The following is a 25,230-nucleotide window of genomic DNA, read 5'->3' as shown; positions in this document are numbered from 1 at the left end:
CAGAGTGAGAGAAAAGGAGTAAGTTCAGAAATAAAGCAATAAAAAGAAGAATATAAGCTGGAAAATACCACAGACTATGCAAAACAAAGATATTAAGTGTTTTAGAAACATTAACTTTAATTAAGCAAAATTATATATGTTAATTATCTGTTAGGAAATTGTGTGAAGCTATAGGCTTGCCCAGATAAACCCCTTCCTGAGGACTCACTAGTGAATTTTTTAAAATTCATGTATTCAAATAACTAATCCTTGGTAAAAACGATAATAATAATGCCCCCAAAGTTTTTCTTAGAGTATCACAAAAAGTTAAAATTTGTTGTTATTGTAACCAGATTGGGAATTGGTGTTTTGGGAGCCTAAACAGATAGGCAGCACACTGCTGTAGCTCTCTTGCTAAAATAATTCTCCTAATAGTGGTTTAAATTGATGTGCTGTGCTATCAGTTTCCAGGAATACATACACATAACATATAGTCTTTTGTCCATGGAAGCACATTCTGTTATCCTGTTATAGGTATGCAGATATTTTTGTGGAACTGAATTGAACCAATTATGCAGATTGTTGACTGCCATTTAGCATATAGACTTCTGCAAGGAAAACTGCCCAGTTTTGATGGGGCCAAGAGTCCAGGTGAATTTGCTGCTGCTTCTTGCAACAATTAAAGTAGCTAATACACTTCAACTTGCCCATAAATTACAAGGCAAGAAATGTACAAGTAATGCAATTAATAGAAAAGAAAAAGAAAATGGCACTGTAAATTTTTTTTCTTTGATGTCTAAGAATAAGAACTCTTTCAAAGTCAGTATACCCATTTACTTACAATATTAAAATATCTTATTTTCTGAATTCTTAGGTAGCTTAGGAGAATTAAAAGATGAACATATTACACATCTACAGAGAATGTTTTGCATTATCTTTGTGCACCATTAAGCAACTTAAATTATTTTTGCCAGTCTACCAATATTTTAATCACCTCTGGCTTTCTTGATGTTTATCCAAATGTTTGCTTTTTCATATCATGTTCACTCCATGGCCATGGTAATTTTGAAACATTAGGTTCTTCTACCTTTGAACATCAGGGAATTAATAGATGATAGGCATTTCAACAATGTTTTATATGAGAAAGAAAAATTCTCCATAGTGGTTGCATATGGGTAATTATAATAATAAGATAGCTTTTACTGAAGATTTATCATGTGCCAGGCACATGACTTTTACTGGTATTGCTTAATCAGGAATTTGGGGCATGCTGAGAAAGACTTGAACAACATAATCTTTTAAGTTCTTCTTTATATAACTATTTTCTCTGTGCCCAAAGCTGTAACTGAAGAAGAGAGAAATGAAGGAAAAGGATGTGCGTGCATGCGTGTATGCGTGTGTGTGTGTGTGTGTGTGTGTGTGTGTGTGTGTGTGTGTTGGGAGTATGCCAGAATTGAGCCAAGGGGTGCTCTACCACTGAGCTACATTTCCAGATTTTTTTCATTTTATTTTGAGACACAGTCTTGCTAAGTTGCCTAGACTAGCCTCGAACTTACCATCCTCCTGCCTTGACCTCAGGAAAAGGATCTTTAAAAACATTAATAAATTCTTAAAACTTCTGGCAAAATTAAACAAGAAAAAGGGAGCAAAAGCATGCAAAAAAAATCAGAGAAAGAATACATAATCAGAACTACAGTAGACATGATGAAAAATGATGGGGGTTTCTGTTTTCAGGAATGGCATAACTTACAAACCAACAAAAAACTAGCAACCGTGGGAAAATGGGACTAGAGACAAAGGGAAAATATCAGGTTATCAGAACATGTGATCAAAACCTTCAAACACACATCAAATAGAAGAACAGTATAATCAATCTTGAACAAGCTGGGACCTACACATCCGAGGAGGAGTCACATGGTAGCTCATGGTATTTCTGAAGTGACACAATAAAGCTGCTTCTGGATGTACAAAGAAGGCAGATACTGGACCCATTGCCGCTAAAGGGTGAAAGGCCATTGCTAATGTGAAACTGACAGAAGCAGCCAGCCTACAGGAAGGAGCATAAAGAAACTTTAAAATATCAAAAATATATCACTCATAGTGAAAAATGTGTGTTTTGGAAGGCAATGTGCCAATATGTATCAAGAATTACAAAAATATTGATTCCACTTGACATGATAATACACTTTGTAATTTATGCAAAGACAGGATTCATAGATTAGCCACAAAATTTATATTCACAGAGGTTCACAACAATATTACATTTTAACTACATCCACTAATGTGTCCTATGCCCATAGTTTTCTTTCCACCCTAGCTCCTTGTGTAAATAGTCATGCCTATATAGAAAGTCTTAAGCCCTAACTTCTAATAAATCCGTTTTAAGCAACCTAAAAAAGCACAAGAAGTTTAAAAAGATGAAACTGGGAAGGAAGCAAGGAATAGGTAACTCAAAACTATATAATCTACTCTGGATATCTGAAGAGTTAAAGAAGAGATCAATAAAAATGAAAATAAAGAACAAATAATTAAATATGAGCAAGGATTCTGACCAAATCACCTCCTCCAGGAAGCCTTCCCAGACAACCTGTACTACAGAGTAGCCATCAGGTCTATGAGATCCAATTACTCATGCTTTTCCCCCTAATTCATCATGCTTACAGTACTCTATTAGGTGATGATTTATTTCTCATATTTCTACTTGATGGTGTGACCTTTGAGAGACCCCGGTACCCACTCAAAGAAGTATTCGATAAATCTTGAGTGAATCAAGAATGGAAATAGGGAGAAGGAATGCTTTTTCATGAAAAGGGAACATATTGCATTGTCATATAGACAGGACAAAAACATGTAGGGATAAGTTCATATTATTTTAATATAAAAACGTGGATAGCTTGATATCCCAGTCAATGGACAAGTTTAGGCCTTTGCAGAGCTGCTTTCACTCACATTTCCAAATCCACATTACAATTTTTTCCACCCTGACCTCTACCATAGGGAGATGACTGTCATGAACTGTGTCATTAACTGAACCCTTGCCTGTAGATTCCAGGAGGTTCTGTTCATGGGAGGCCTCCTGGCAAACAGGGCAACCAGGAGGATGAGGTGAGGGTGTTCATTTCACTTGCTCTCTGCCTGCTGAGGCGCAGTGAACTGGACATCTTTCTGTGGGCAGCTTCAGCTCTGGTTGAGCAGCCATCTCCATGCAGCTTCCCCTCTGTGTTCTGTTCTCTGTTTTCTTTCTTTCGTTACTTCAAGCCTAGTAGCAACATTACTTCCCCATATTGCTGGTTTCAAACTGTTTGGTTTTCTAAACTTTGCCCACAAGTTTGTAAACACTCTTCTCAATCTCCCTAGTTTATCTTCTGGTTCTCACCAGGACAATTCTTGAAAAAGGGACAATTTTATGGCTGATATTAGGGTCTTCTAGTGGTGGTGTTTTGAATCTGAGGCTATAATAAATACCAAGAGGATATTTCAAAGCAGTGTTAATAAGCAGAAAGGTGCCAAGAGTTTTATTGTGGGCAAAGATTCATAATTTTGGAAAATAAAATAATATAAATGATGGTTAGAAAACAAGTTATTTTATAGCACAAAACGAGCTAGGGGAAAAAAAACATTATTATTCTCTGTTGTCTTCTGCCCCTGACCCCCCCAAAAATGCAATTTAATCACATAATTTTAAAGAACCATAAATATTAAGAATCTTCAGATAATGTGTCTGCATTACATTACCCATTTTTATCTTATACTTTCAATGCTTAGAACTGTACCTTATGCATAGATATTGAGAAAATGTTTATTGAATGAATTAATCAGGAAGAACACTGTAAACAAATAGAATTTGCCATCTAGCACTAACATTAGAGGAAGATTCCACATGGGGAATATTAAGTGGCATCCCAGGCATTACATAAAAATAAAAACAGAACCAACTTGAAGATGGGCCCAGAAAATAGCATGTATTCATGAATAAATAAACAAAAAAGAATAGATTAGTATGTACATAGACTAAACTTACTGGACTTGCATGAAAATAATAGATACCATTTGTTAGGGATGTACACTTTGCTAGATACTTTATGTGTGCCAGATCCAAGCCTCACGTTCTTGCCCAGTGGAGGTAATTAAGGAAGGCTGCTAGGAGGAGATGATATCTGTGTTCACTCAAAAAGAAGGAGCAGGAGTCATCCATGTAGATGAAAGAAGAAAATTCCAGGTAGAACACTATCTGTGTACACAATCACAGATACAAGAGAGCAGGAAGCATTTCCGGGGACTTCAGCCATTTCTACTGAAGGAGGACTAAAAGTCGACTGGAGGAGACAAAGCAGGAATTTTTCCTGAAGACCAAAAGGAGCCATCATTTCTAAAGAGAAGTGTCATTATCTAGTGTTTTTGTAGGCGTGTGTGTGGAACAGCAGTGTAAAGATGATTGTTATAAAACCTAACTAATCCAGGTGACTAATAGGTGTACTATAAAGCACTGTTCAAACACTAGTTCTTATTTTTCTTGGATTGTTACTATGCTGATTTTTGTCTCCCTGAACTATTGTATCAGTCCACTTTCTAAGAAAGGCCACCCATGGCTCTGTGTCCAGTCACCTGCTCAGGCTGTTAAGTCTTTTGAGCAGGGCCCCAGAGGCATTGGAACTCACCACAGAACACATTTTTTAATTTTCATATCCTTTGTCTATAAAGCCCCAGCGCAGCTTTGCAGCACTCCTTAGGACAAGAGTGCCACCTCGTGTTGCATCACTGGCTGTTCATAATCCTCAATGTGATTTCTTTTCATGGGCTGTTTGTGGATAAGGCCTTTGAAGCTTCCCTCCAGGAGTATCATGAAAAGGAAAATTTGTTAACAAAGGTTTTGTTTTTTTTGTTTGTTTGTTTGTTTGTTTGTTTTCAAATATAACAGAAAAGGAGCCCAGGGTCATTTTCAATACAGTAACAGCATTGATGCCAGAGATTAGTAGATTGGTTGCTTCATGCTAGCAAATGCTTGGCTATTATTGTTTTTAACAGATTTGTGGTCATGTTGTAATTATGTTAAAAAATACAGCTGAAATTATAATCTAGAAACTGAAGTAAGTTAAATATAAACATGCCCTGCTTTTTCTCCTAGTATTCCATATTTAATAAGTTCTTAGAAGATTCCAAAAGGTTGCTTGAAAACACATTCCTTGATGTTTGCAAAAGACTCTGCAAGCCTTTGCAGGCAGAGCAACTATTTAAACTATGTTAAAAGAATTACTGGAGACAGAAATTTCCTTAAATTCCTGGAGAAGGACCATGTGAGGATTCTTTCTGCTGCCTCCTCCCCTCTGCTCCACAGGCAGTTTTGCTTGACTTTTCTCCTCCCTAGCTTCATTTCTTCCCCACCCCCCTCATATTTGTTGAAAATGAGCTCTAAATACATGATTATTTTCTTAGTCAAAGTGGAAGCCAATCTTCTGCCACTCTATATCCAAAGTTGCCATTGGGCACATGTGATGAATATGTAATGTAATTTGCCATGCTGCCCCCGCCCCCATAAAGTCTTTTTACTAAGCACTTCAAATTTTAAAAAGAGATGAGCATTTTCCACATCTAGAAAAAAAGATAATTGATTCAAAACTTATTGCAAAGCTACAATAATTAATTCAATGTGGTACTGACATAAGGACAGACATATATATCAGTGTAATAGAATTGAGAACCAGAAATAAATATCTATGATCAACTGATTTTCATCAAGGGTGCCAAGACCATTCAGTAGTCTTATAGCAAATTGTGCTGGCACAATTGGAAGGCACATGCAAAATAATGAAATTGGACTTTTACTTTCACCAGACACAAAAATGGATCAAAGATCTAAATGTAAGAGCAAACACCACTAATCTCTTAGAAGAAAACATTGGTATAAATCTTTGTGACCATAAATTAGGCAAGTTTCTAGGATAAGACGCCAAAAGCCCAGCAGCAACAACAAAAATAGATAAAGTAGACTTTATCAAAATTAAAAACTTTTGTGCTCCAAAGAACAAGAAAGTGAAAAGTCAATCCACAGAATGGGAGAAAATCTTTGCAAGTATAATAAGGGACCTGTGCCTAGAATATAAAAGAATGATCACAACAATAATGAAGTGACAAAAAACTCAATTTAAAAATGTGCAAAGAATGTAAATAGAAGGTTCTCTAAAAAGAATATGCAGATGGCCAATAAGCACATGAAAAGATACTTAACATCATAAGCCATCAGTGAAATGCAAATCAAAACTGGGGAGATGCCATTTTATACCCAGTGGGATAGAGAAAAAAAAGACAATTAACAAGTATTAGAATATGGAAAATTAGAGCCCTCATACATTGCTTGTGAGAGGGTAAAATAGTGGCAGTCACTTTGGAAAACAGGCTAGCAGTTCCTCAAATGTTTAAATATGGTTACCACCTGATCCATCAATTCTACCCCTAAGTACATACCCGAAGGAAATAAAAAAATATATATATCCACACAAAAACATGTACCCTAATGTTCATAGTAACATTATTCATAATAGGCACAAAGTATAAACAACTCCATCAATAGATGAATGAATAAATAAAATGTTCTATATAGATACAGTGGATTATCCAATAATAAAAAGAAATGAAGTAACAATATATGCCACAACATAGATAAACTTTGAAAACATTGTGCTAAGTGGAAAAAAAAGAAAAAACAGTCACAAAGGACCATGTATTTCATGACTCTTTTTTCAAGAATGGGAAAATCACATAAACTAGATTAGCAGCTGTCTGGGGCTGGGGAGGATAAGGAGATTGGAACATGATGGCTAAAAGACACAGGGCTTCTTTTTGGAGTAAAAGAAAAAAAATGTTCTAAAATTGTGGTAATTAATGAATAGGAATATACTAAAAGCTCTTGAATTATACATTTTAAACAGGTGAATTACATGTCATAAAATCATTATTAAAATTTAGCTATAGGTGATGATCATTCAGGAATATTTCTCCTTGACACAGAAGCAGAGTCAGGTGGTGATTTGGAGATAGTTATAAATCAGACACCAATGTATAAACTGCCAAGTCTCTAATCCTCACATAGCTTCCCCTCAGAAATGTGTTTAAGATGTTATTGGTTTCAAAACCAAGGGAGTTAGTGAACAAATGAGGTAGAGATATATAAAGTAGTAAAACTGCTGCAAAGTTTACCTTGATGATACTAAAGACGCAAGTTCATGGGAATAAATCATTGCGGTAGATGAAAAGAGATTACTCTCAGGTTCCCTTTGTCAGGGGAGCCAAGAAAAAGAAGAGTCAATGTTCTTGTGCTACCAATGAAGTATTGTTAAGCTTAGAGACATTTCAACTTCTTTAACCAGAAATAGCAACAACCAAGAGAGAGTCAGAAATCACATTAATGCAGGAGAATCCTTAGTCTCTAATTAATCTTTGGAAACCAGGAATTGTTAAGAAATATCAGAATTTAGGCTGGCTGTAATATCTTAATAATAATGAAGAACTACTCTTCAAAAATATTTATTATTACTCAGAAGAATCATTCAAGGATTCAAGGTAGAAATTGCAAAGTCAATTATTTAATATAAATTCTATACCTATGTTTTATTTTTAAAGTTGCTCTATTATTCATTTCTATAATGATACATGTATATAAACTCAAATATATAAACTCAAACACATATATAAACTCAAATGCATATACATATGTGTTTTAAAATCAAATTTAATTGGGGATTATTGCATTCAAAATTTGTAAATGTGAACTGATATTCAACTATTGATGAGCCCATTTACTAGTTAACTATCATGGATTATGATGTAATAACAAAGATTCCAGTCTCTCTGGGGCTTTTAACAGTAAACATGTTGTTAATTTACATGTTATCTGGAGATTATCTTTGTGTTTCACTCTCTTTTCCATTTATGATGCAAGAAGAAGCAGTTTCTATATGGAACTTTCTGCTTGTTAAGGCAGAGGGAAAAGAGAGAGCCAACAGGACCATAGGAAGGCTGTTAGTGCTTCCTCTAATCAACAGGTACACATCACTCCTACTTAAATTCCTTTGGCCAAAGCAAGTCATCTTGCAAAGCCTGACCATGTTAAGCTTGTAACTATGATGTTCCCATCAGGAAGGCCATCACTGGTCACATAACTAAGCCTAACACTACAGGAGGGGAAATGATCAGCTTTTCACAGAAAAAAATAGCAGCTATGTAAAAAAAAAAAAAAAAAGTCTGTCATTACCATAAATCATAAATTTGGAGAAAGGGAAAATGATTTACTTAGAGTTCTCTAACTAATCAGAGACAAATCTCTGACAAAGAGTTACTTCTCTCCCTTCCTTCTACTGCATAGTAGAATCCACCTTTGTAATATTTCTTTTTAGTTGTAGATGGACACAATAATACATTTATTTATGTATTTATTTATTTGGTGCTAAGGATCAAACTCATTGCCTCACATGTGCTAAGCAAGCCCTCTGCCACTGAGCTACAACCCCAGCCCCAACCTTTTTGTTTATATGAACAACCTATAAATGAAAAAAGGATGATATATAGTCAAATTAACTATGTGTCTACACACACACACACACACACACAAAAGCATTCCAAAAGTCACTATTTCCAACTGGCAAGTTCAAATTTATGCTAACTGATGAATATTATGTATGCTTAACAAGATACTTACATATAAAAAAGAGAACTTCTATTTATGTTTGGAAACACAATAAATCAGGATTTGATTTGCTGTTTTGATGATGGACTTAAGAAAATTATGAAGAAATGTTAATAATGAGATTATGCTTTACTTTTTATTATTTTATTTTATTTTTGTAATGCTGAGGATGGAACCCAGGGCCTTATACATGCTAGGCAAGCACTCTACCACCTAGCTATACCTCCAGTCCCAAATTACAGTGTGCCATGTAACGTCACCTTATAAATAGCCCCAAAAAATTGGAGACATATTCTTTCAGTATCTAAAAACTATTATCTGATTGAACAAAGAAGTCACATACAATTGCAAGTGAGTGAAGTCTTTGTTTTTTCACTACCATCTTTCTTGTTAATGTAAACAAATATATCAACCAGATGAACCATACCTGTTTATCAACTGCAACCAATTGATAAACTAGGGAAGCTGTGGACACAAAAGTGTTGGTAAAAATCAATAAGACAATTTTGTAAGAATCAACTGGCTATATGGAATTTACAGTAAAGAGCACTACGTATTTTGTTATTAAATACAAGTTGTTTGCTTGTCCTTTATGTCAATAAACTTATAAACATATAAATGCACACTTTTTCAGAGAACTAGCTGTTAAACATTTATTACCAAGTACTAGGAATAAAGAAAGTTTCTGATATTCATTAAATGTTTTTATGTGTATACGTTTAACTACAGACAATGCGTAAGGATCTGTTTCTAATTACTATGTTAAACATAAAGATTTAGTCTTCTCAAGGAGTTAAAAAAAAAATCCAACAGAGGAAATAGATAGGCAGTCTCAGTAACCAAAAAAGTAGAAAACTAAGATATTTTGCTATGTAACCGCAATAATAGCTTAGGTTTTATAAAGAGGTTTTTGTTTCATATTGTTTTTTAAGCAATGTGTCAATACACTTTTGTCAGGAAGTCAATCTAGAATTAGAAATGATTTACATACATTCCTAGACATTAGAAAAGTTTTACTATAAAGTAAGAATTAGTGTTTGTCAGAGTACTTTGTGCATAACAAATGCTCAATAAATGTGCCTTGAATTGTACTAAAGGGAAATTTGCAAGAAAAAATAATAATAAAATAAATATCTGCATGGGAAGACACTGCAAAGGATTGGGTCAAAGAAGAGGCCCACTGATGATTAGGAAGGAAAGTAGCAATGGAAATGGAGCAAAGGAGACATTCTAATAGGTACACCTGAGATAGGACTGAGTGGCAGTCCCAGATGGCATTTGATATCCTCAGAAGTTCTTGGAATTGGGCTTTAGTTTGAACAGTCTCCTCAAAGTAACAGTGTTAAGGGAATACAGAGAGAAATCAACGTATTCTGGTCTCCCATTTTGAAAGTCCAATTTCAGACTTCTTTGGGGGGCTATGAGTTAGTTTTGTATGCTTCATAAGATTTCAGAGGTCTCACTGACTATCCTCCTAATGTATTCTTTCTTCTTGTACATACTTTTTAAACCCACAAATAGAGAGTGGGATTTAAATACAGGTGGATGGTCAAAATTCAAATTAGAAATATGGAATCAATCCAGATGCTCTTCAGTAGATGAGTGGTAAGGTAAATGCAATATTATTCAGTCACAATAGAATAAAATAAAATTTACAGCAATGAGTGGAACTGAAGGTCAGTATGTTAAGTGAAATAACCCAGAAAGACAAATACCACATGTTCTCACTCATTTATAGAAACTAGTAAGTCAATCTTGTAAAATGGAATGGAACAGTGAGCAGTAGAGACTAAGGAGGGCAGTGGGGAGGGAGCAGAAAGTTCAGTAGAGGCACCAACACATAGTCAGATATAAGGAATTAACTTTGGTTCTTCTTTAACACTCTAGAGTAACTATAGGTTAACACAAACTATGATATAGTTCAAGAAAAGAATAAAGTCAAGAAAAGAATAATGCAAAATTCCCAGCACATAAAAATGATTAATGTTTGAAGAGATGAAAATGCTTATTACCCTGATTTGATTATTACACAGCATACACATGTATTGAATTATCATAAAGATGTATAAATAGTATTTGTCAATAAAAAGAAATTCAAATTAACTTCAGATTAAACATAATCCAATGACAAATAAATATGAATATACATTCCCAGACTTTTCCTGGTTTTAATAAGATTAATAGATAAAAAGAAAGCATGAAGAATCTTAAGAAGGAAAAAGACTACAAAAAGAGGAATCTAGACACAAAACTCTAAGCCTTCACATCTTTGACTTAGAAAAAAAATTGTAGACTAAGATATTTGTGACATAAATGCAATGATAATTTAGGTTATATAAAGTGTTTTTTGTTTTGTATCATTTTCTAAGCTGAGAATATTCCCAAGGAATTTAACTGAGGCATCAAAATGAGTAGATTTTCATTTTATTTATTTCCATATAAAAATAATGTATCGATACTTTCATTCTATAATGTGGTACATAGAAAAAGATGATATATAGCTTATTGCATATAAAAGATTAATTTACACAAACAACATAATTTTTAAAATTTCTTAAAATTAACTATACAAATGGCCTTGATAGTTTCAAAAACAAAAAAGTAAAATACTATATCCTAAAACCTGTGGGATGTCCCAGAGTACATCTAAAGGGAAATTTAAAGCTTTAACTGTACTTAAGGGGAGTTTAAAGGGTGAGGGAAAACTAAATCTGTTAAGTAAGCATACAAATTAGAGGAAAAAGAGAGAAAACTAAGTTGCAGGAAGGAAATAATAAAGCTACACCCAGTAACTGAAGAAATATCAAAATAAAACAAAACAAACCACAACAAGAAATAAAGAATAATAGAATATCTGAAAACTAATTATTTGAAAAGACTGCTAAAATAAATAAGCTGTTAGCAATTGAGGAAAAAGATGAAAGTCAGAAAAATAGGCAGTATTGGGAAAAGGCTAATCACAAATAAGGAGAAAATTCTTAAAACCATAAAATAATAGTTTAAGTTTCTGCCAGTACTTATTATACATTTTTATAATTTTAATAAATAACACATTTATACGGTTCTAAACTCAAAATACTCCAAATGTACAGTGAAGAAAAAGCATCTCTCACATCACATCCATCTGCTACCCAGTATCTCTCCCAAAGGCATCCTATCATTTACCTGTGATGCTTCCAAAGATGCTTATAATTTACAAGTCAATGTAAATCGGGCTTCTCTTACTCCTTTTCTCACACACAAAAATAATTAATTTAACTGGTACATTTAAAAGATCTCTCTGACAAAATTTGCAGACATATTTCATAAAACCTTCATGAAACAGATAATTCTTGTCTTCTACAAGTTGTTTCTGATAGTAGAAAATGAAGGAGTATTACCTCATACAGTACCTATTCTGTCTCCTTAGAGAAGGCAAAGTCATTTAAAACTGAATTTCCCATAATCTCTCTTGCTCTGATACTAGATGTGATTTGGACTCTGCTATTCAGCTTTACTCATATGAAACTTTAATTCTGAAGTGAGTCAAAGGGAAGCCGGCAGGGAACAGTGCAACCATTTTGCTAGAGTGGATAGAAGCAAATTTATTGTGGTTCCTGAGCCTATAGCTGAGCAATGCATCCTGACTATGGATAACTTCTTGATTATCAGAGGTTATGGAATTCTGGATCTGCTGACCAATGAAGCTTCTTTGTCCTGACCTTGCAGGGAACTTCCTAATTCAATGACTTCCTAATATGGCAGAGATTGAAGCTTCATAATTTTTCAAATGCTTGATTAGAACACGAGCAGTATCTTCCTTATTGACTCAGTTCTGCAAATGCATTGATCATAGTTTCTGAAATTCAAATAAAAATCCCTTTTTATAGTTCTTGAAACATATTTTTAATAAACCATTTAACATTTCACAGGAGGGATTGGGGATATATCTCAGTGGCAGAGTGCATGCTTAGCATATGGAAGGCCCTGGTTTCAATTTTCAGCAATCCTCCCCACCCAATTTTTTAAAATCCTATAAGATAAATCTATAATTTTTATCTAATATGGAATATTCTGTCTTAAACTGAACTCTGACTAATATACAGTACTACCCCAATTTACCTTAAAACCAAAACTGAAAAAGGACAATACAAGAATGGAAAATTACATAGAAATGTCATTTATAAATATAGATTTAAAATCTATAAAATATTAACAAATCAATTCTAGTACTAAAGAAAGGACATAGAGGTGATCAAGTCAGTTTTATTTCAGGAATTCCAAAATGGCTCAACCACAGAAAATCAATTGATGCCATTTACCACATTAATAAATTAAGGGAATATCTTATGATTATTTTGATTGATGAAAAAATGCATTAGTAAAATTCAACATACATTCATGATTTTAAAAAAATAGCAAATAATGAACAGAAAAAAATGTGCTTAACTAAAAGTTCTTTTTAAAAACCTTCCTCAAACATCATACTTAATGTTTAAATATTAGAAATATTTTCTTTAGAGCCAGAATACACAGATAGCCATATAATCTCTGCTTTGCAACAATATGCTGAAGCTCTCAGAAAATAAAACCAGAAAGGAAAAATAAATAAGAATTGTAAATATTGTATAATTGAAGAACTATATCCATATTCCTCTTTGCCCTCATTGTGTGGCAACAATCTTATTACCCTTTATAAATAAAATCAATCATGTCTGTCAGCACCTGAATACACTTTTTGCTTTGTTTTTCCAGTAGCATGAAAATAGCCAATTGGAAGTATTCATTTTCTACACAATTGAATTTTGTGTCCCCTAATGGAAATAGGTAATATCTTTTAAATAGTTATCTTTTAGGTAGTAATATCTCTGAGATATGAACACCTGTAAACCAGTAAAAATTAATGTTCTGAAGGCAAGATGCAAAAAAAAAAATGATAAGTAGGACATTTGGTGCAATTGTGTGAATCACCATTTATGGTCATTGCTTCCCAAATTATGCATTCTGGTTACCAGAAACAAACAGCCTATTTTCTCATTCCTGGTTCAACCATATAACACATCATATAGAAAAAACACCCTGATCTCCCAAGATATTGTTTTCCTAATTAGCCCTGTAAGTAGTCCTCAGTAGAACATTCTGACAACCTATAATGCCAAGTAGTAAGAAATCAATTGTGAACTATTAAACCAATTCCTTGGAGGCAATACTGTGCAGGATACAATGACTGTGAATGAGATACTCAGAAATTCAAAGAAAGAGTGGTGCTAGCAAAAGGATGGCAGAAAGAGAAATTAAATCTAAATTCTTTGTAGCTACTTGTTCTCAGATTGTTCTACTCCAATTTATGATGCTGTGAAAGAAAGAATGAGTGAATGAGAGAAAGAAAGAAAGAGAGAAAAAGAACCCAAGGCTGACCCTCATAATCCCTACCCTCTTGTATTCATATTCCTCTATGATTTTCTTCCCTTGAGTGTAAGTGGGATCTATGACTTTCTTCTAACCAATAGATTATGACATGGTGAGGAGATGTCACGCTTTTGATTATATTATAAGGGAAAGGTTATGAATGGAATTTTTGTGATTGTGTTATAAAAAGTCTATCTTAATGGGCTAGAGCTATAAACTTTCCTTGCAGATGGAAAGCTAACTATCAAATTTGTGAGCCCGAGTATAAAAGCAACATATAAAGCCCTTTATTCAAACATTATTAAGAATTTCAAAACAGATACAAGAGAATATTAAACCAACTGTGGGACCTTCTAAGCACAGAGACCCTTGTAACAGCATAGAATGCCTATAAAGACAGCTCTACTTGTGAGTATGATGAAGTATGTGGCCATGTTCAAGAAGACCATATATCAAGGAACTGTGAGCAGCCTCCAGTCAACTAACAGAATTCCAGGTCCCTGAGTCATACAGATAACAATGTGACTGAGCTTAGAATTGGATTCTTCCCTAATGGAGCCTCCAGATAGGAATGCAGTTAGGCCAACACCTTGATAAAAGCCTTATGGTACCCTGAATAAAATACTCAATAAACCATGATCTGACTCATGATCCATGGAAGCTGTGAAATTAATAAATGTGTGTTGTTATAAGCTGCCAATTTTGTGGGGGTTTTTAATGCGACAATAGAAAATTAATGGAGATAGCACATTAAAGATTCATATGAATTCTTAGTGTTTGCAAGTTGGGCACTCAACAATGATGGTACATAAATCAATCTTCATGAGTAAAAATTAATGTTGTTCAATTCTTACAGAGCCTCCTTCCCTGCAGGACTGCCATTTTATTTATGAGATTATTGAAAAAAAATGATGTAGCCATTGAAAGAGGCTTGCTGACAGGCCCAGTGATTGTCATCTTGTCTGATTATTAAGAGCTTCTTCTGTAATAAGGACCTACCTAGTGAATTTTCATTTGTGACAATATTTTCATGTTTTGAGTCAATCAGAAGAGGGCCATTCATGTATTTGACTTATCAAATCCCCTAGATCTATTAGCCAATAACTATGAATAAGTACAAATTCTTGACTCAGCTACCCCTTCCACAAAATTACCTAAAATATAAAATTCTACCAATTAGAAGGTATTCTTTTTTTTTTTTTCTTACTGACAAACCTCTAAGCAGGTTTGTAAAACAGGCGCAGTTCATTTCCACCTGGTGCCAGAAAATCATGTAACCAGGGTCAAATATTTAGGTCATAAGGAACTCATCATGAGACCATTAAAAAAAAAAGACAGTGTGGCAAAATAGCATGCTTAGAATGTGAATCATCTGCACATGTGACTGACCTGTGTCTCTAGACATTTTCAGGTTCAGTTCCACATAGTATACTATGTCCATTTGATGATTGAATATTTCTGGGACTATCATTTTTTTGTTTTTAATGATAACGTGGTTTCTCATGATGAGCTCATATCAAATAGTTATCTAGTCTCATGGTCAGGAATGCATTGTCCATCATTATAGTAATCATTCAAAGTTACCTCTATTGATTAGGTGGTTTACATAACCACTGTAAGCTGGGATCTTCTCATTTTCACTGAAATCAAGGGATCCTCCAAATATTGGCATTTTCTGCTCTAATATATTTCTAAAGGACTTGGAGAAGAGGTATCTGGGCTATCTTGAGGAATTTAATTAAAACTGAGAAAAGCAGGATGCAGATAACAAATTAACCCAATATCTCTACCTCCCAAGTCTTTTAATTCTTTTTTTCTTTTTATAGTAGGTAGATTTCTGTTCATATGTGCTATTGCATAGTTTTAGTCAAGGAAATAAGAAAACAAACCTTCTTCCAGATATTTGAACTATTTCATTAAAAGTCAAATTTATGATAAGTTTATTTATATTGGTAAATTCCATTACATCTTAATTCATACTCTTCCTTTATTTGCTTAATATGCTCAGATTCTATATGTATTTATCAGATTTATAGCTATAAATTAGCCAAGTCTTTTTATAAACTAAAAAAAATCTTTAAAATGTTTGTAAATTATGAGCTATATCATCTTGAGTCCCACCCCTACCACAAATACAAACAAGGATCTGGCTTTCATTATTGGTTTAGAAATAATAAAGTTTAGGAGTGGTGCAAGAAAAAAATTGGTTTCTTCTCCCAAAAATGACTTCTTAGGCAAGATCACAACAGTATCTTCAAGCAAAGTAAGAACAATTTCATCAGTCAGATAAAGATAAACCCTTCTGCAGGCAAGAGATTCTCTACAGGGTGAAGGAGTCATCATAGATTTCTGAGTCAATAAAATTAAGTCCTCCTATGCACCCTACTCCAAGTTCGGGAATAGCAAAGACATTATTTATCAAACTAAAACCATTCACAAAAGACACTAGGTAAGACTGAACTCAGTTGACCTTGCAATTGGGAAATCTGGAAAATTAAACTTTGAGTTTGGTCCAATCCTATGGCTCAATCCTATGGCTAGAAAGAGAGGAAATAATTTTTTTTAGCTGTTTTACAGTCTATGCCATAAATCAGACATCTCAGAATGTTGCTCCTATTTTTTTAACTGCTTAACATGTTTAGAAACAACACTCCTAGCTTATTCCTGATACCCATTTGTATCTGTCAACAATTTTAGTTGGAAACAAAAAATAACCAAGAACAACTGATTTAGGTAGAATAAAAAAACTATTTTTAAAAGTTTTTCAGGTAGTTCATAGCATTATTTGGAAGACTAAACAATTAGGAAGGGGGCATTGCATGAAAAAAAATGCACAAAAATCACCCATAGGAACAATCTAATGAAAACCCCACCATAGCCTTCACTAAATAGTCTGCATGCAAACAGAACTGACTCTATATACTAAATGCCATCACTATCATAGTGGTCACTACTGCTGCAATTCTGCTGCAACCACCTACCTACACAGCTGTCCATAGTTCCTCTCTTCTGCATAGACTCCCAATTCCAATTACAGCCAAAATTCAAGTGCTCACACCCGAGGTGCAAAAAAACAAGTATTTAATATTTTCAGTGTTGAGAAGCAGGGTCATTTCCCACTATGCTGATACTTATGGGGAGTTCCCAAAACAGGAAGGCAAATTAGTTGATGAGTAGCTAAAATGGCAAATGTCATGCGTGAATAAGACTATGTGTGCTATATGTACACTATGATTCAGAAGTTCTACCTCTAGAATTTCAAAAGAAACTCTCGAACATGCACAAGATAGAAATAACGATTTTTAAAATCATTATATATGATAGTAAACATGTGAAAAGAATTCAAATGCCTTTGGAGAGGATAAGATAAATAGATTGTACTATGGTGGTATGATATCATTGTTTTTTATTCAGGTATTGAGAAACTACTGTGTCAGACATCATGATAAGCACTGTAGCAGAGACTGTGGTAGGATGGGGAGAGGACTACATATATGAATTTAAATGGTGCTCCCAATGGATAGAAGGGTAGACACATATCACTAGGACATATACTGTATCCAAGGCTTAAATGGATCATGTATGTGGTGCTAAGATGGTACAATTAGAAGAATCTAACTGCCTGCATTAGTGGGACAGACTTCACAGAGGAAAAATATACCAATGTAAGTTGGAATTTATATGATGGTCAAGAACTCATGATGTAAAGCAGGAGAGAGGTACATTTCAGGCAGTAGGAATTTAATTTATAAAGTCACTAAAGCTTATTATAACATTTCTGGAAAGTGCTATCAAAGTATTTGTCATGCTTGATGTTAAATAAACATTACTTTGTGGCAGAACTGTGGCATGAAGGAAAATCTCCAAGAAAAAATAAAACAAAATAAGTTTTATAGAAATTTACCTTCAACCTCAAACTAAAGTAAAACACAGTAAACAGAAACAGCACTTGACACTCTTGTTTTTGTCCTTAAAAATGCTGCACCACTGTTTTGTTACACAGTTATGTTACACCACTGGAAAAGTTTCCTGAAAATAAAGCAATTACAATTTAGCCAATCAAAGAAATAAATCACTCATAGAAAACCAATCAATAATAAAGTTGAGTTACTTTTATACTTTAAATGATTTAAAAAACTTGAAAATGTTGCCATCTAGTGGCTTCATGTTTTAAAAAATTAAGTGAAATACTTCAAACATATTTCCTAGCAAACGTTTCTTTGGTAAATATACAAATATTACACTTGTCTCTACTTTGAGACAGCAACCCGGATTTTAAAGTTTTGTTTCACCATTTATTAGCTGAATGACCACAGGAATGGTGTTTAGTATCTCTGTAAAATTTACTTATAATAGTACCTACCTCCCAAAGTCATTAAGATTTATTAATTAAAAGATCCATATAAAGTTGTTTAGCACAGTACTTGGCTCATAGTATTCACCTAGTAGGTAATAATAATCATATTACTTAGTAAGGAAAAAGCTGCAAAATATTTGGGCTGTCACTGAGATTGAAGTTTTAGTGATATAATACTTAAAAGGATGGTAGGTATTGGTAGTTATGGTTGGAGAATTATATGGTTTTCTTGAATGATTAGAAACTTTCTATCAGTACATGGCTGCTATTTAGATAGCAGCTATTAATGACTGGTATTCTCTAACTTTGAAAGGTCCCTGAATCAAACTATGATTGTAATTTACTGTCACAATATTTATAAAGTCCAATTCATGCCTAATTTGGTCTCTCAGCTATTCTACAAGAAAACACAAATCTTTCTATGAGAGCAGAAAGGAAAAGGAGGTTCACCACTTGGTTAAAAAAAATCAAGGCTCATGTAGAAAGCAACCAACCCTAAAACTGTCAGTCATGAAGACAGATGGAATTCATCTTCTCTATTTCTGTTGAACTTTGAGCAGTTAGTATTGCTATAACTTATTTTATTCTTGGAGATGGTGCTTGAGGCATAGTTTAACTTGATTTCACCTGTCCAGTTAAACTGAAACAGCATGACTTTAAAAATATGTTTGACAAATTTGTCTCCTAAGATGCAAGGATATGATGATAAAATATGAGATGACATCATAATTGAGAATTTAGCTAAGCAAGCAGCAATAATCATAGTATTAATTCATGTACTAGAGTCAATAATGGGGAACACACTATAGAATATCATGAACACCCTTCTTCAAGGTTTTTATTAACATCTTAAATAAAATGTGCTAAGTTGCAGAAAATTCTGGGTGAATAGGTATTATAGGCAGACTTTAAGATGTCTCCATTTATTCTTGTCTCTTGGTATTCATGCCTTTCCCTTCTTGTGTGAATTGGACCTAGGACTCACTTCTAATTGATATGATATAGGAAAAGTGATGGAAGTCACTTCTGATGTTAGGTTAGAAAAAGGCTGTGGTTTTCATCTTGTACATTCTTTCTTGATCTTTCTTGATGACTCACTGTAATGGAATTCAGTTATTAAGTTGTGAACTGTCTTATGTGGCAGGAAACTGAAGTAGAACTCTAGCCAACAGCCCATGAGGAATTGAGGCACTCAGTCTGACAGCCCCTGAGGAATTAAATCCTGACAATAACCACATGGAATACTTAGAAGCAGAGACTCTCTCAGTCTAGCCTTCAAATAAGATCCTCACCCCAAATAACACCTTCACTACAGCCTGGTGGAGGACCTTGAGGCAGAGGCACCTGGACAAGCCATGCCCTGGATTTCTGACCCACAGAAACTGTGAGATAATAATATTTACTATTTTAAGCCATTAAGTGATGGAGTAATTTGTTACACAGAGATAGATAACTAATACAATTCATCAAAAATTGGCCTGTGGGCCAGATCTTCTTTGAAGACTATTCTTATATGGTCTTAATGCTAAGAATGATTTTTACACTTAAAAGAATTTTCTTTTTTTTTTAATGAAAGAAGAAAAAAATACCATGTTACAAAAACTCATGGCCACAAAGATTAAAACTTTCACTACCTAACTTTTTATAGATAAAGTTTGCTGACCTCTGCAGTAAATAACGTGACCAATAACAGGATAAAGATTCAAACTATTGCCTAAACTGCCTAGAATGAAGAAGTGAATTTAATGAGATAAAAGTCTCTGCAGAATAAAATGAATCCAGAAATAAATAAAAAGCAGATAATTTTGACTAACTCTGAATTTATGAGTTATGAACGAGGAGCAAAGAGACTAACAAATATATTACAATTTATTTTTGTTTAAGGTGTTTTGAAGACTGGAGATATCATGTATACACAGACATAATTATCTCCACTTATTCTTTAATTAGATTAAAATCTACTCTTTTCACATTTCTCTAAAGAGATACTTCACCTTATTTGAACTTTATAGGCCACAATTCCTTATTGTTTACTTTAGTCCCTGAGAAATTGTTCTGAATATGGTACACAAGGATTGATAGATCCAATGGCTCCTTTAGCCTCCACACCAGCCAAGAGGAGAATAATCAAGGAGAACTAGTAATAAAAAGTCTTTGAGGGCTGGGGTTATGGCTCAGCGTTAGAGTGCTCGCCTAGCACGTGTGAGGCCCTGAGTTCGATCATCAGCACCACATAAAAATAAACAAAATAAAGGTATTGTGCCCAACTATAACTTTAAAAAATATTTTTAAATATTTTTTAAAAGTCTTTGATGTTGAACTTTTAAAAAAACAAATCTATGGGAGCACTAAGAAATTTCTTCTTGAGGAGCTTATTTCTGCTTCGAGTGAGTGAAGAGTGATTATTTTCATACTCTAGAGGGAGATGCAGACTTCCACAAAGCTGATTCAGCATGATGAAAAAAACGAGAGAGTGGGAAAAAAAAAAAAGAAGAGAACTGGAGTAATAACACTTTTGTTTATATTAAATTGCTATTTGAATAAAATAAAATACTGAGGTTAAGATTTAAATCTCAAACCTACATAGTCATCCATTGGTATCTGAGGGGGGTGTTGGTTCTAGGACTCCTGGATTCCAAAAATCTGCAGGTACTCAGGTCCCTTATATAAATGATTTAATATTTGTATATTATCTGTGCATATCCTCCTGTATACTCTAACTTGTTTCTATATTACTTCTAGCACCTACTAGAATTAAATGCTATGTAAATAGTTGTTAAACTTTAATGCTTAGGGAATAATGATATGAAAAATCTGTACACGTTCAGTACAGATGCAATTTTTTCCAGTATTTTTGATCCAAGGTTGGTTGAATCCATTAGTAATATCTATTGCCCAAAGAAATGGACAGCTGAATACTTTGGGGTAATACTTACATTTGAATTTATTTTGCTCCAGAAATACAACACTGGTGGCCCTCAACAACTTTCACTTTATATTTAAGTCATAGATAATGATATGCTATAAAAATCTTTAACTGATAAAGGTGTAGGTTGAAATCACCATTGTCTTAATTATGTTTTAATTATGAATATCTCCATAAGAAATTTATTTCTAATATATTTGAATTTGGCTACTGTTTTAGTCAGCTTTTTCACTACTGTGACTAAAAGACCTGACTAGAACAATTTTAGAGGAGGAAAAGTTTATTTGAGGACTCACAGTTTCAGAAGTTTCTGTCCATAGAAGGCTGCCTCCAATCTTTGGGGCTCCAGGTGAGGCAGAACATCATGGTGGAAGAGTATGGTGGAAGGAAGCAACTCAAATGATGATCAGAAAAGAGAGAGAGAGAGAGAGAGAGAGAGAGAGAGAATCTTTACTTGCCAGATACAAATATATACCCCAAAGGCAAGCCTCCAATGACCCTCCTCCAGCCACACCTCACTCACCTTCAGTGTCCAGTTAATCCCATCATGGGATTAATTCACATTAGTTCACATGGGATTAATTCCCATCATGGGTTAAGGTTCTCATGACCCAATAATTTTTTCTCTAAATCTTCTTGCATTGTCTCACACATGAGCTTTTGGGGGATACCTCACATTGAAACCATAATAGCTACTAGGGCTTGCAAAATAGTTTTAAGTAATTTTAATAACTTAGTAAAAAGAGACAGAAAACTAGTAAGCCAGTAGTAGATCTGCTTATTAGAAAAGAAACTACATAGAATGGCCAATTTTTTTTACGTGTATATTTAGTAAAAAATAATTTCTCTGAGATTATTTGAAGTCTTCAATATATTTAGAAAATGACTTTGAGTGCTCAGTGGTTCCACTTGTCCAAGATTTGGAAAGTCATATCTACAGAAAATACTCTTCTGGGTATGAGGTTGATAGTTATGGGACCATTGTACGTTCACTTTGAACTTGGGTTTTCTTGGTTGTCATGTATTGGTAGTACACAAATTTCTGAGCCAATTAGAGATAACACACTTCCAAAATTAGTCTTGCCTAATATATATTTTATTACTACTACTAAATATGCTATTCTTTATATTGGTTTATTTTTATATCATAATAGTCTAAGAGTATTCCTAAGCTAATAATTAGACAGATTTAAATATACTAAAGATGATATTCTTAAAAATATATTAAATTATCTGCTGAGCTTGATGGTGCACACATTAAGCCCAGCAACTCAGGAGACTGAAGAAGAAGGATTGCAAGTTCAAGGCCAGGCTTAGAAATTTAGCAATACCCTGTCTCAAAATAAAAAATCAAAGGGGCTAGGGATATAGATCAGTAGTAAAGTGTCCCTGGGTTCAATCCCCAGTTCCAAAAAAAAAAACCCAAAAAACCATGCTAAATTCTCTCTCTTATTTGTATCAGGTATCAACTATACCAATAGAAAAGTGGAGGGAGGAAAGGAAAAAGAGAGGGAGCTACAGAAAATGAGAATAGAACTTATATACTTTTATAGCATATACATGAAAATATAAACTACATTTCTTATAGGTAAATGACTGGTGTTTTCACTCTAAGGATACAAGATTCTCTATCATTCTCAATACTAAATTCTACGCTAGGTTCTGATTAGACTTAGACATTCTACAAAGTAAGGTATGATTTTGCATATCTTCTAGTCCTATAATCCTAAATTCTAAAACAAGAATGTATAGATTTAGTTGAATGCTGCCAAGGGCAACAAGACTCTTTCAGTTATGCAAAGGCAAGTCTTTTCCTGTTAGTCTGCTCTCTTCTGTGTCACTAAAACACTTATGCTTGTCTGAGAGTTATCACAATAAGCATCAGTGGCATAGTTTGTGCACACTGAAAAGAAAAATGGGGTGAGGGGACAGGGACTATAGAACAGAAAAAAAAAACTTCTGAAATAATTAAAGCACTCTGGGGTGAGAATAGCTGGAATTCAAGAAGTAGATATTGTTACAGTTTCTTACCTTTTAGAGTAATATCAGTAAAAAATGGGGTTAGGGATTAGGAAGTAAAGGAAGAACTGAAGTGATGCTTATGCTTCTCCTGAGTATGATCATGATCATCTTTACATTGTCACCCTCATATGCACCCAACATAGTTAAAACACTTTGGAGGACAATGATTGCTAAGTCACCACTACCCTCAACAGGCAAACTCCAAGTTAGAATTTCACATTTAGAGATTAACAATACAATTTTTCAGTTAACACAGTTAAACCAAGAGATGGCTTTGTTTGTAACAAAAAATATCACTTGCCTTGTGAACATGTAACTAATAGAGCATTAAAAGTTATAGATTGTCACGGTTGATTTTAGTATTTCGGATTTGACATGAACCCTAAAACACTAAAATTAAAGAAAAAATTTCAAAGAGGAATCTGCCAAAAAAAAATGAGGTGTTTTGATAAGGAGTATAACTTAAATTCTGAATAAGACATGATTTGTGCCTAAATATTTCATAAAAGCTAAGTGGTTTTATAATGTCTATTCTTATTTTAAACAAAATCGTAGTAGTCACACAATTAACTGAAAAAGACGTATTTTTTGCTTCTTTAAAAATATATAATCTTAAAAAATATGGTTTTCAGTTAAAAAAATTTTTAGCCTTTAAATTTTATGCATTAAATTAATGAATGTTTTCATAAGTGTTTAATCATGCCCTTTCGCTATGGTTGGGATATAGTTTGAGTGTATCCCCAATGATTCAAGTGTTGAGATTTAATCTCTATCGTTAGGTATTAAGAGAGCAGAAATTCAATCTGACCACAGTGTTTAGAGATGGGGCCCTTTGGAAGGTTAAGGATTAGATAGAGTTGGTAGAGACCTCATGTCCTGAAATCTGATGGTTTTATAAGAAGAGGAAAAGAGACCAAATTGAGCATGTATAAACATGTGTTCCCTGTCTCTTGCCATATGGTACCCTAGACTGCCTTGAGACTCTACCAGCAAGGTTATCACCAGATGTAGTCCCTCAGAACCATGAGCCAAAATTAACCTCCTTTCTTTGTAACTCACCTACACTCTGATACTGTTATTGGCAACAGAAAACATACTACTATACCCCTTTCCACTTGCTCTAACTTCAAGTTGAAGGTTGATATAAAAGGAACTAGTTAGAAATTGTGCAAACTGTTGCCAATCTAATCCCTTTTTTAAGTATTTTCAACAATAAGTCTCTATTTCTAAACATCTCCAGTCTAAATTATTTTTTCAGGGTCCTAGAGTTTCCATATCTGAGTCTAACTTTCCTATTTTATTCCCAATAATTTTGAATGCTTTTCTCTTCTGGTTGAATAGCATTGATACATTTAATAAATGTTTGGTGATTTCATACCTCGTGGAAGATACCCCAATGAAGTGATGGCACTGACTGCAGAATCAAATAAACCAGGTTAAAATATGGATTTTACCATGTACTCTGAGGCTTATTAACCTCACAGTCTGTTTTCTTTGTCTGTCTTTCCTTTGTCCATAGTCTTTGTCTGTTTTCTTCTCTGTTGAAAGAGAATTGAATTATATATTAGATTTATTGTAAAGATTAAGAGAGAGAGTACATGCCCAGTGCACAGAACAGTTCCCTGCACATTGTAAGCCCTCAACAAACATTAGGTACTCTATTAGGGAGCTTACAAATTAGCAAAAAATTAAAATAAAATTGGGGAAGTCCTATTTGAGAGGAAGGACAGGGTATCATAACAAGGACAAACGAGGTAACTCCATTATTAAGAAAGGTTTCCCAGAAGAAAGACATTAAAGATGAGCCCTAAAATATAAGTAGGAATCAGCTTGGTGATAGAAGAAAGGTCAAGGCAAGGGGAGATACATGTGGAAAAG

This window comes from Marmota monax, unplaced genomic scaffold (assembly GCF_021218885.2).
Source record: "Marmota monax isolate L192 unplaced genomic scaffold, Marmota_monax_Labrador192_F-V1.1 WCK01_AAM20220418_F8-fsc00132, whole genome shotgun sequence".
In the NCBI taxonomy this organism is placed as follows: Eukaryota; Metazoa; Chordata; class Mammalia; order Rodentia; family Sciuridae; genus Marmota; species Marmota monax.
The sequence above is the reverse complement of the archived record's forward strand: the minus strand, read 5'-3'. Positions refer to the sequence as shown.